Consider the following 12,352-nt stretch of genomic DNA (forward strand, 5'->3'; position numbering starts at 1 on the left):
ATTGACTTAAAAGATGCCTACTGGCAAATTGCTCTTTCAGAAAAATCCAAACCCATAACAGCTTTCACGATACCCGGCCGCCCCTTGTACCAGTTCACTGTAATGCCATTCGGATTATGCAACGCTTCGCAAACCATGGCACGATTGATAGACGATCTAATTCCAGCAGATCTGAAATACTGTGTGTTCGGATACCTAGACGATCTCTGTGTGGTGTCAGAAGACTTTGATACTCATTTAGAAATTCTAATTCGTATGTCTCAGCAATTTAGAAAGGCAAATCTAACTTTAAATATAGAAAAAACAAAGTTTTGTGTTACAGAAGTGCCATATCTGGGCTATATTATAGGAAGAGGAGGAATTTCAACAGACCCTGCTAAAATAGAAGCAATAAAGACTTGGCCAATTCCGAAAACGATAAAGCAAACCAGAGGTTTCTTGGGTGTTGTTGGTTGGTATCGTAGATTCATTGATAATTTTTCTGATATTACATTTCCGATAACCCAATTGCTAACTAAGAAAAAGAAATTTTTATGGACACAGGAAGCTCAAATTGCCTTCGAAAAACTTAAGGAAAAGCTTACCTCTGCACCGATCTTGATTAATCCAGACTTCAACAAGAAATTCTTCGTGCATTGTGATGCAAGCAACTATGGCATCGGAGCAATGTTGGTACAATTGGACGAAGAAGGAGCTGAGAAGCCTATAGCATTTATGTCGAAGAAGTTAACAACAGCTCAACGAAACTATAGCGTAACAGAACGCGAGTGCTTGGCTGCTTTGGAAGCAATTGAAAAATTCCGCTGCTATCTGGAACTACAGGAATTCGAAGTCATAACCGACCACGCCAGTTTGGTTTGGTTGATGCGACAGTCAGATTTGAAAGGAAGACTCGCGAGATGGGCCATGAAGCTGCAAGGTTATAAGTTTGAAGTAAGTCACCGACGAGGTCAAGATAATGTAGTACCCGACGCCTTGTCCAGAATGTTTTCAGAGGATTTGTGTGCTTTGGAAGAACTCCGCCCCTTAGTCGATTTGAACTCTCCTAGTTTCAATGACGAAGAGTATCAACAACTAAGACAGAAAATTGAAAAAGAACAGGAAAGATACCCGGATTTGAAAATAATAGATCAATTTGTTTATATACGCACGGAGCATGATGATGGAACAGAGTCCAGTCAAGTCAATATTTGGAAATTATGGATTCCACAAAGTTTGTCAAGAGAAATTATAAAACGAGCTCATGAAGACACGATATCTGCACATGGCGGAATGGCAAAAACTTTGGAGCTCATACGTCGGACATTCTTTTGGCCTGGCATGGTGGTACAGGTGCGTGATTATATACGGAACTGTGAGACGTGCAAGTCAACGAAAGCACCTAACCAAATCTTAAAGCCACCAATGGGTAAGCCCGCAGTATCAGAGAGACCTTTTCAGCGATTATATATTGATCTTTTGGGACCATATCCGAGAAGTAAACGTGGTCATATCGGACTCCTGATAGTGGTTGATCATTTATCGAAGTATCATTGGCTTCAACCCCTTAAAGTATTTAAGAGCAATGTGATTCAAGAGTACCTGCAGGATAATATCTTCTTTAGATACGGAGTTCCCGAGATATTGGTTAGCGACAACGGATCACAATTCAAGGCAAGCGAATTTAATGCATGGTTGACGACGTTGGGTATAAAACATATATATACAGCAGTTTATTCCCCACAGTCGAATGCCTCTGAGAGGGTAAACAGATCCATAATTGCAGCAATACGCGCCTATCTCAAAGAGGACCAGCGCGAATGGGATCTACACATACCTGCTATAAGTTGTGCACTAAGGAATTCGTATCATCAGAGTATAGGATGCTCTCCTTTCCATGCTTTATTTGGCTTTGACATGGCCACCCATGGTTCCCAATATACTCTTCTCGAAAAGATTAACATGCTGAATGAATCGAATAACGTGTTGCGAAAGGACGATCAGTTAGCACTACGGCGTAATTTAATCAAGAAGAATATAGCACAGGCAGCGGAGCAGAATGCAAAGGTATATAATCTGAGGACCAAGGAGGTTAATTTCAAAGTAGGACAAGAAGTCTTTAGACGTAATTTTGGACAGAGTAACTTCCAAAAATGCGTTAGTGCTAAGTTAAACTTGTTGTGGCTAAAGTCTCGAGTTCGAGAGAGATTAGGAAACTGTTATTATGTGTTAGAGGATTTAAATGGTAAACTGCTAGGAACCTATCATGCTAAGGACATTAGGCAGTAACTGTCTTTTTTCAGGTTAATACTCCGAAGCAAGCTCTAGTATTATCCTGTGGTTGTAGTGCCCAGTTTCTGCCGTTAGATTTATTTTTAAATTTTAAGGCGTTAGTTTGTATTTCAGTAAGTGATGGGTAATTGTGTCGATGAAAATAATCAGCTGAGCTTAGAAGTTCGATAGTTTTATTAGTGCAACCCTAGCGAAGTGGCATCGTGCGCGATCACATGCATTGGTCACACTCTTTTCTGACGAACTTCCGCCCTGGCTAGACGCCTAAACCACGCTGCTCCTCCAGAAAATATATAAAAATTTAAATCTGAAATTTTCTTGGCCATCAAGCCGAATTATTAATTAAATACTAATCTGGAGCATCTAGGACAACAACTATTATAAAGTTTTGTGAATCTTATTATCGTAAGTTAATTTTTGTGGATATTTAAATCTTTGTAAGTTTCTAATGAGTTCTTTTGGAAACTTAGCCCTAATCAAATTAAATGCTGAAAGCCTAAGCAAGGAAGTTTATATTTGAATTCCGAGAATTTGCTAGGGATAATTTTTGAGACACCGTGGGCTCAAAAGCTGCACACCGTGAAGGGCACAGAGACATTTCGACAAACACGACCAGCTTGGAATAGCCGCCCGAATCGGATACGGGCAGAGAAAGTTTCTTCGTTGCGGATTGAGAGTCCCTTAGACCGAATTTGTACCATAGGAATGCCAGACGCTTGATTTAACCTAATATTTCATTCCTAAGCATCATCCAGCGGACGACGAAGGCCTTCGACGGACCGACGATGGTAATCATAATTCTTGACATAAATCATGATCGTTCTGGTATTTCCCTGTTTGTATGTAAAAAGAATACGAGTTCAGTGTCAAATAATCAGCAAATAAGAAAAAACTCTCTCAAGTACAGTAAAGCTAAGAAGAAAAGATTAAAGAAAAGAAAATTGACAATCAGTGTTGAAAAATTGAAACAATATTAAGAATCGCCTTTGACTGTGTGAGCGAGCCTACAGTTATTTATAATTAGTCTCGTAGTTTAAGTGGAAACTTCCAAATTCCAATTAACCTTTTCATTTTTGAATATCTATAAGTTTATATATATCCACCTTACAATTAAGATTCACAAAACAAAACATATTATCCCTAATTTGGCTTTTTGGATGCCTGAAATGATCCAATTATTTAATTTGATTACCGTATATTATAAGAATCATCATTTTAGTTTAGTCGACTCGGATTATGTTTCCGACTTATTGAAGTATTTTGGTATTCCGTAACCCTCGTGAATAAATATCATTTGTAATGTTTGAGTAAAAGTTATGTGATCTTCCTTGTAGCGAAATGTGAGCGGTGAGCTGAATTATTTTGGGATTTTCCAGAATCTTGCGAAAGGAAAATCATTGGTTGGGAGGGTTTAGACGCGAAGCTATAATAACATCCTCATAGCTTCCCTATTCGTGCGATACTAATATACCCTTTTTCTCTATCCTTCTAGTTCATCTCTTTTGGTTAAATAATTGTGTAATATTCGTGCTCTAGGACTTTGTTTTATTTTATGTACTACGGGTGTATTGAGTAATTGCTGGTCCAAAGAACCCCCCCAAAGACTGTTTGCTAGCCGACAGCCAGAAGTCCCACCCGGACCAAACTTCTCGATACACGAAGCCCGTAGATGAGTTGGCTTTGGCCTAATTAGTGGTACTCTTGCCCATCATAACATCTGATGATAAGGGACTGCGAGAGAGACTACCAATATAGGCTGAACCTGACCTCTTCTTGGATCAAAGAAGATTCTTTGACTAAGAGGGGATGTACATGATCTGGATTCATTCCGGGTTGTGTACATTACACCTGGTCCAACAAATGGTGTTTCACAGTCAACGTGAGTAAAACAGTTCATGTTCTCTTCTCCAGACGATCTACCTCACCTGCTGTTAAAGCTGCCACTGTTAAGTTTAATAACAAACCTATTAAAAATACGTCCTCGTGCCGATACTTGGGAGTCCTTGTTGATAGCAAACTCCTGTTTAAAACCCATATTGCCAAACTTTGTGCTCAAGCCAAGTCCACCTATACTCGCTACAAATGGCTCGGGGGAGCTAAAAGCCATCTTAGCACCCGCTGCAAGGTCACTATCTACAAGCAAATCTTAGTCCCTATTTGGACATACGCTATTCCCATATGGGGTAGCCTAATATCTAACACCCTATTCAAAAAGCTCACCGGAACTCACAATAAACTGCTCAGAAAGCTAACAAATGCGAACATCTATTGCCCAAACTCTGAAATTCAAGAAAAACATAACGCCAAACCTCTAGAAACTATATACAATGACGCTTGCCTAAGATTCTTTAACTCCATGTCTGACCATGACAACAAAGAAATTGAAAAACTTTATCTAAAGCCATTTATCCCTAAACGTTTGCCATGGCTTAGGTACTCAAAGCAAATAGATAAACTTGTCGCCTCACGAACGATAAAAAAAAGCCCAAACACCACCACTGATGCCACCTCAGCTCAACCCTAGCGTAACAGTAACTAACATAAAACTTCGCATTGAATCCAAGCTTATGGAGTTCTTCTCCAAGGCGCCAGCTCTTATTGCTGACAACTGTCACCAGACCTACAACAGGATCACTGAAAAGCAAGATGTTCTCAGAGCTAAGGAAGCGTCTATAGCTAGAAAAAACAGGCAGAAGATCCAGAGCGGACATTGAGGAAAAAATCAGGGACCAACCACTTGTCATTCAAAGGCTTATCCTGCCCCCCTTGGGCCAAACGAACAAATTCAATACACGGAAAATGAACTACTCGCTCTAAACATGGCTAGTCTGGAATCTGAGTTGCTCAAATTAATTGATAACAGCACGAATAGCACTGATGCTCTAAAAAAAAAGGAAAACTGATACTGCACCCATGATGTTCCTAACTAACAATCACTCTAACACCAATATTAATACTTCTGCAAACATTCACTTACCTAACCATAACGAAATATGATTTCAGGCGGCCCCTGCAAAGCCAGAATCCTGTCCACTATTCAGCTGCCTTCCTGGCCTGGCCAGAGGGCCAGTGCTCGACAGCTGTGCCTCCAGTAGAAGCGTCTCCTGCACTCTCTGCCTCGTTCTCAGCGTCTGCACCATCTCGTCAATCGTCCTGTCCAGATTTCCGCTCGCCTGATGCACCAATACCTGAAAATAAAACAAATCTAAAAATAAAACCAACTAAAAAGTATAAATACTCACCTTGTCCAGCGTCGTATGCATCGTCTCATCTGCGTCGTCCAGAATCTCGTCAAGCTAGTCCGTCTGCAGCTCCTGTATCTGAAAATATATTAAAATTATTATCTAAATCAGCAATAAAACACAAAAAATCACCTGAAAATCTACGTCAGACAGCAGCAGCATCGTCTGCGAATCCTCGTCCAGCATCTGGCCAATCTCCTGGTCCATCTCGTCCTTCACTAGCGCCTGCACCTGGAAAAAAACACAAATCGTCAGAAAAATCTCTCAATAATCAGGTAAACTTACCTGCAAATTCTCTTCAGTAACCTGCAGCAACACCAGCTGGTCCTTCTGGCCCTCTACCTAAGGCTGCACCTGAAAAAAAACAAAAAATCAACAAAGAATCAAGCTAATTTAACTAAATACATATCTAAAATCCAGCCGCAGCCGCTAGCAGTTCCAACTGGAGCTCCTCCTGCATCTTCTGCTGCAGGTGATGGCCAGTCGGCCATTGGTGCTAGTATTCGCTTGAGTATTCGCCTCAACACAAAGAAAAAACACAAAGAAAAAAGCTCCGCTATAAATTGTTAAAAAATATAGTAAAAGTGGGAATTAATTGCCCAAATAAAAAATAGTGTTTCAAGACTCTTCACTAGTGTGCTACGAAAAATTGCCAATTTCCTAGCTAATTATTTAAATAAATGACAATTTAATATTTTTGTGTTGTTATAACCTAAAATGAACTGAGTGCTCAAACATAAAATCATATAAAGATCGCATCAAAACCCCATAAAACCAAACAAGTGAACAATTTTAACTAAAATTTTTTTTTTTAAATATGTGTTTTATTATATGTATGTAAATGTCATATATGTTAATGTTTTATATCGTAAAATTTTATCTATGTCTACATTTATGTAAGAGGCTGGCAAGCGAAAAAATTTTTTCACTTGGGTATGTATTAGTGTATATACATACACCTAAGTTCTCTCTCAGCCCTTTTATAGATAACACATATACACACACACACACACAATGGAAGGCGGTACAACTTCTAATGCCTTGACAAGTGCTGTCCCAGCACATATGTAGCTGCGAACCGCCTATAATGACTAGTGCCACACACGCACGCAAACAAAATGCTTGCTCCCCTTTACCAATTGGAACGATTAAAACTGTGGAAATATCTCCCAATTTTGGACAATGCTCTGCGAATAAAATGGAATGCAAGCCGTTACTTCCAAACTTTTTTAAACCGATTTGCTCTAGCTCCCTCATTACGCAATATACTGATGAAGAGTCTAGTTCGTGTTCGTCTAATTTTAAAATGCCAAATGCTGATCTTTCTCCTGCTGCCTATGGCCCAACACATGATTTGACTGTAATGGAAAGCAACCATAAAACTAATCTGCCACCTATGGAGATTGGTGAGGAAAATGATGAGCTGCTGCCTATCAATCGAAACGAGAACCAGAATATCACACCAAAAAGGCCTATCAAGGCTATAAGAGGCGATGTAACTACTCCGGAGCCTAAAGAGGACATAATTAATTCTGATTTGCCTAGCAAGCAAAAAAGAAAAATTACTACAAGCAAACCTAACAACAACAACAAGCGATTTGCTGTACCTCTACCAATGGGTCCAAATTCCACAACAGGCACTATACAATACATACACTATACAACAGCGCCCACTCGATCTTAATAGTACTCTGTTAAACAAACAGCCCAGCCCGAAACAACAACAACAACGGCTACCTGCTAACGAAGTGACTACCCATTTACAACAACAACAAGCTCCTGGCGATGAGGAACAACAATTCCATATTGTACGAAGGACCAAACCTAAACCCCTGGCCATTTTTATTACCAATATGCCATCTATCTTGCCAATTCTGGACAGGCTTAACTGCCCTGATATTGATGCCAAATTTACTACCAAAACTGTTAAAAGTGGAGACATCAAGATTATTGCAGAGGATCTGGACTCGTATGAGAAGATACTGGATGCCCTAAGGGACTCTCGAGACCAGATGTACACTCACCAAAACCGGGAGGACAGAGGATTCCGAGCCATTAAAAAAAACTTGCATTATTCAACTCCTTATGAGAATGTTAAATCCGAAATCATAAAGCTGGGCTTTAACTTCCGATATGTTAATAATGTCAAACATGCTCGAACCAACCAACCAACCAACATGTTTGAAATCGAACTTGAGCCACGAGTTGACGGAAAGAACAATGAAATTTTTTCAGTCAATCTTATTGGAAAACAGCAAGTGGTTATTCAAAAGCAAAACAGCAGGCTTGAACCGGTCCAATGCCATCGTTGTCAGCGCTATGGCCACTCCAAAAACTACTGTCGTAGGGACTTTATCTGCCTAAAATGTGCTGGAGCACACGCTACAACTGATTGCCAAAAACGCATGGACAACCCGAAGTGTGCAAACTGTGATGGAAATCATATTGCAAGTTATAGAGGATGCCCTGCCTACAAGTTGGCTCGATCCAATATGCTAAGGAATAAGCTAACTAAAAACAAGGCACAACAACACATTCCGCAACAACAACAGCAGCAGATAGTTCATAATAAAAAGCAACGTGAGCAGAAACAACAACAACAACAGCAGAGTATAAATAAGCAGCATTTCAACGTTAGAAACAATGCAGCGTCCAAGCAGCCAAATCAAAAGCAGCAACAACAACAAATCAAGCAGTCATCACAACAATCAACTATAATTCAACAGAAGCCTAAGGCTCAACAAAATCAACAGCCGCATCAACTACACCTGAAGCAAGCTGTCAACCTGCATATGCAGCAACTGAAACAACAACGAAATCAGCAGCAACATAGTTCTGTGGATCAGCAGCAAATCAGCCAACATAGCATCCTAATAAATGGACGCCCTCGTCTACAGCATTTGCAGCAGCACCAACAGCCGCTTCAACAACACCAACAACAACAACAGCAATTAAAACCAAAACAGCAAATCTCGCAACGAGGGACTGCCACTGCTAATTCTTTGCATATGCCCAGCGGATACCCAACAGCTAGCGAACTATCCTATTGGAACGCTTGTGGAATAGGAAACAAAAAACTAGAACTTTCCCAATTCGTCAATGATAAGAACATAGATATTATGATGGTAATTGAAACCAGATTTGACTCTGTTAACTTTACAGGTGGCAACAATCAGCACCCTTTGCAAATTCAAGGCTTCGTTACATATTATGCTCATCATCCAACTACTCATAGAAAGGGAGGGGTAGCCATTATCATAAAAGAAGGCATTAAACACTGTTCATTACAAATCATTTCTGAAGATCATGTCCAATATGCTCCGGTCTCAATTGATCTAGGTGCTAATGAGCAAATTGTAATTGCTCCTGTCTATTGTCCACCAGTTGTTAAATGGGACACAGAGCAATTTACAGAATTATTGAATACTATAAGCGACTTAAATTCAAATCCTAAATACATCATTTGTGGCGATTGAAATGCTAAACATAACTGGTGGGGCAACGCACGCTCATGCATTCGTGGTAGATCGCTTATTGAAGCGATACACATAAATAAAAAAGCCAGCGTTTTGGCCACTGGCTCTGCTACACATTATCCATTTGATAGGAGAAAAAACCCATCTGCAATCGATTTTGCAAGTTATTCGGGAATTGATACTAATCGTCTTATTACTAGCTCCAATGCTGACATGCACTCAGATCACCTTGCAATGATTATTGAAATTGGCATCGGTGGTTATCCGTTCTATAAAAAACCGAAAAGGGCTCTCTTTTCCAAACGTTCAAATATCAATCGTTTTCAAAAGGAACTGGAAAAAATAACGCAGTTAAATGTAGAAATGAAATCGGGCCAAGACATCGAAGATATTATTGACCTACTTACTCACAATATATACATTGCTGCTGCAAAGGCAACTCCGCCAGCACGCAACAATAATCAAATACCCAGCAGCAAATATCCAATCTCTAGCAGTACTCGAAGGCTGTTGAGAGAAAAACGCAATTTAAGGAAGTCCACCATCAGATTAAGGACTCCGTTAGCCATAAACGCATACAATATGGTCTACAAAAGATTAAAAAAAGCATTAGAAGCTGATCGAATAATATATTACAATGGTCTCTTCAATCAAATTAACACGAATGACAGATATCGGTACGCAAAACTCTAGAAACTTGCTAATCACTTCAAGAGGCAGGTTGAGCCTAATCACCCCTTAAAATTCGAAAAACCGGTTAATCAAAACGCTACAGCACCCCGTATCTGGACCAAAACTAATGAAGAGAAAGCTGAAGTCTACGTCTCACATCTTGAAGCTCGCTTTACACCCAGACTCACAAACACTGGTGAATTTCGGGATCAAGTTAATGCAGCAACTAATTCTCTCATTCGGCAGAAGACTTTGCAGATGACGTCATCGCTCATGTGGAGAGAAGATGCGCGCTTTATGTTCAGCCCAAATGAACTTCCCCCTCCAATCTTTAAGCACGCAACTTTTAACGAAGTACTGGCTGAAATTAAAAACCTCGATCTTACTAAAGCTGCAGGTAAAGATAGAATTTGCAATCAAGTAATTAAGTACTTACCATCTAAAGCTGTCTTACTTCTCACAAATATCTATAATTGTATGCTGAGAACTGGCCACTTCCCAAAACAATGGAAACTCGCTACTATTAAATTGATACTCAAACCGAGTAAACCCTCTAGCGAGGTCTCTTCGTATCGACCAATTAGCCTTCTGGCAGGCTTCTCAAAAATCTTTGAATCGCTACTAATGAAACGACTGTTCGATTGTGAATCGTTTGCCAATGCTATACCGGACGAACAATTCGGCTTCGCAAGGAGCATAGTGCTGAGCAACAAATGTCCAGAGTTGTTCAATACATTATGGAAGCACAAGATAATAATCGTTACTGTTCTGCTGTCTTCATTGATATCAGTGAAGCGTTTGATCGCGTCTGGCATGATGGACTTCGCCATAAACTCATTAAGCTATTACCAATTCCGCTCTTCAATATTCTGGACTCATATCTTAAAGACAGGACTTTTGAGGTTTGTAGCAACGATGGAACCATCTCTAGATTAGGAAGTATTAACGCCGGGGTGCCCCAAGGTAGTGTCCTTGGACCTGTGCTTTATTCTATCTACTCATCAGATATACCAATTCCATCTATGGTGGACTGCCAGCCATTTAAGAATGAACCAAACATTCAACAAGGCGCTCGTGATTTACTGCTATCCAGTTATGCTGATGATACTGTCATTTTATCAGAACATAAAATCGCCATGTATGCTGTTAATTCTAATACAACTTATCTTGGAAAATTTATGAATTGGGCTAACAAATGGTGTGTCTCAATAAATGTTAAGAAAACTGTTCATGTTCTCTATACTAGGAAAGCAATTACAAAATCTATTTAATCTCTAGCGCCCAAAATTAATTCGCAGAAAATCCCCAATGAATCATCTTACAGATATCTAGGCCTTCATTTGGACCGCAAATTGGGAATGACTGCGGAGTGTAAGTTAAACTGGCTCATAGGTAAATCCAGCAAGCTACCTACGGAATGTAAAATCCTTTTGTTTAAACCATTGGTTGCCTCAATCTGGCAATATGCGCTGCCTATTTGGGGAGCCTTAGCCTCGGACACCCTTTTTGAAACTATTTGTGCTGCTCAAAACAAAGCTATTCGACGTATTACTGGTGCATCCAGATATACTACCAATCAAATACTTATGGACAACTTTAACATCAAATCTGTAGAGGAGGTTTATTCCATTGCTAGTGAACGATTATTCTCTTCTCTCTGTTGTCATGAAAACCCGTTGGCCTCTATACTTTTCTTGAAGCCGTTTAGACCTACTCGTATTCTAAGACCTAGATACAGCAAACAATTTGAACTTTTTCTGGATCCGCAATTAACAACACACAAAAATCTTCAGCTTCCTATATTGGGGGATGTTGTTAAACTTGCTGAAGATAGAATACCCAATATTCCAACTTTAATTAAAATTCAAAAAGCAGAAGATGACCAACTAATGCGTGAAGAAGAAGAAAGGAAAAATGAACTGGCGAGGCAAGCGAGACTTAAAAATGGGCCAGCTCCAATAATCCCCAGATGGTATATGAAAATGCTAAAAATCGGCCTAAAAGAAGGCACTGAGACCAGAGAAACAGTTAAAAGATCCCTTGCTGATCAACCATTGCATATTCAACAGAAAATTCTACCGCCCCCTACTGAGGAGGAAAAGAAATTGGAATCCTGTAGTAGCCCTCTTTAATAATAATAATTTTAATTGCATTTCGGAAAGAATATTTTCTCTTGTTTGTTTGCAAGAATAAATGAATAACCCCCCTTGCGTACTACGCACATGTCTTCAATTGGTACGGTTCTTACTCTTATTTCGCACAGCGAACGCAAAGCGTAAGCAAAGAAGAGAGCATGGAAAAGATCCGTTAGAATTCGTTCGCATGCATTGCGTTTGCTTAGAAACAGAATTTTTGGTACAGGCTTTTTCATTTAATTTGATACTTTGATTGCGAAAAGACGTGGATATTAATATTCACATAAAAAAAAAATATATATATATATATATTTGTGAAACACGTGCATATTACATCATCGTTAAAAGTACAGTGACTGCACAAGGCAGTAATATACATATTTGGCTAAAGTGAATAAAAATATTAGTGAATATTCGAAGAATAAGGTGATATAAAATCAATTTAGTGAAAATATTAGAATTTAAAACCCGTTATATTTCAGTTAAAATTTATATTTCGGTCGCTTGGCGTCGACCAAGCAACTTTTGGCTTTCAAGCAGCCCTTAGATTTTTCAT

The sequence above is a fragment of the Drosophila willistoni genome, unplaced genomic scaffold (genome assembly GCF_018902025.1).
Source record: "Drosophila willistoni isolate 14030-0811.24 unplaced genomic scaffold, UCI_dwil_1.1 Seg29.1, whole genome shotgun sequence".
In the NCBI taxonomy this organism is placed as follows: Eukaryota; Metazoa; Arthropoda; class Insecta; order Diptera; family Drosophilidae; genus Drosophila; species Drosophila willistoni.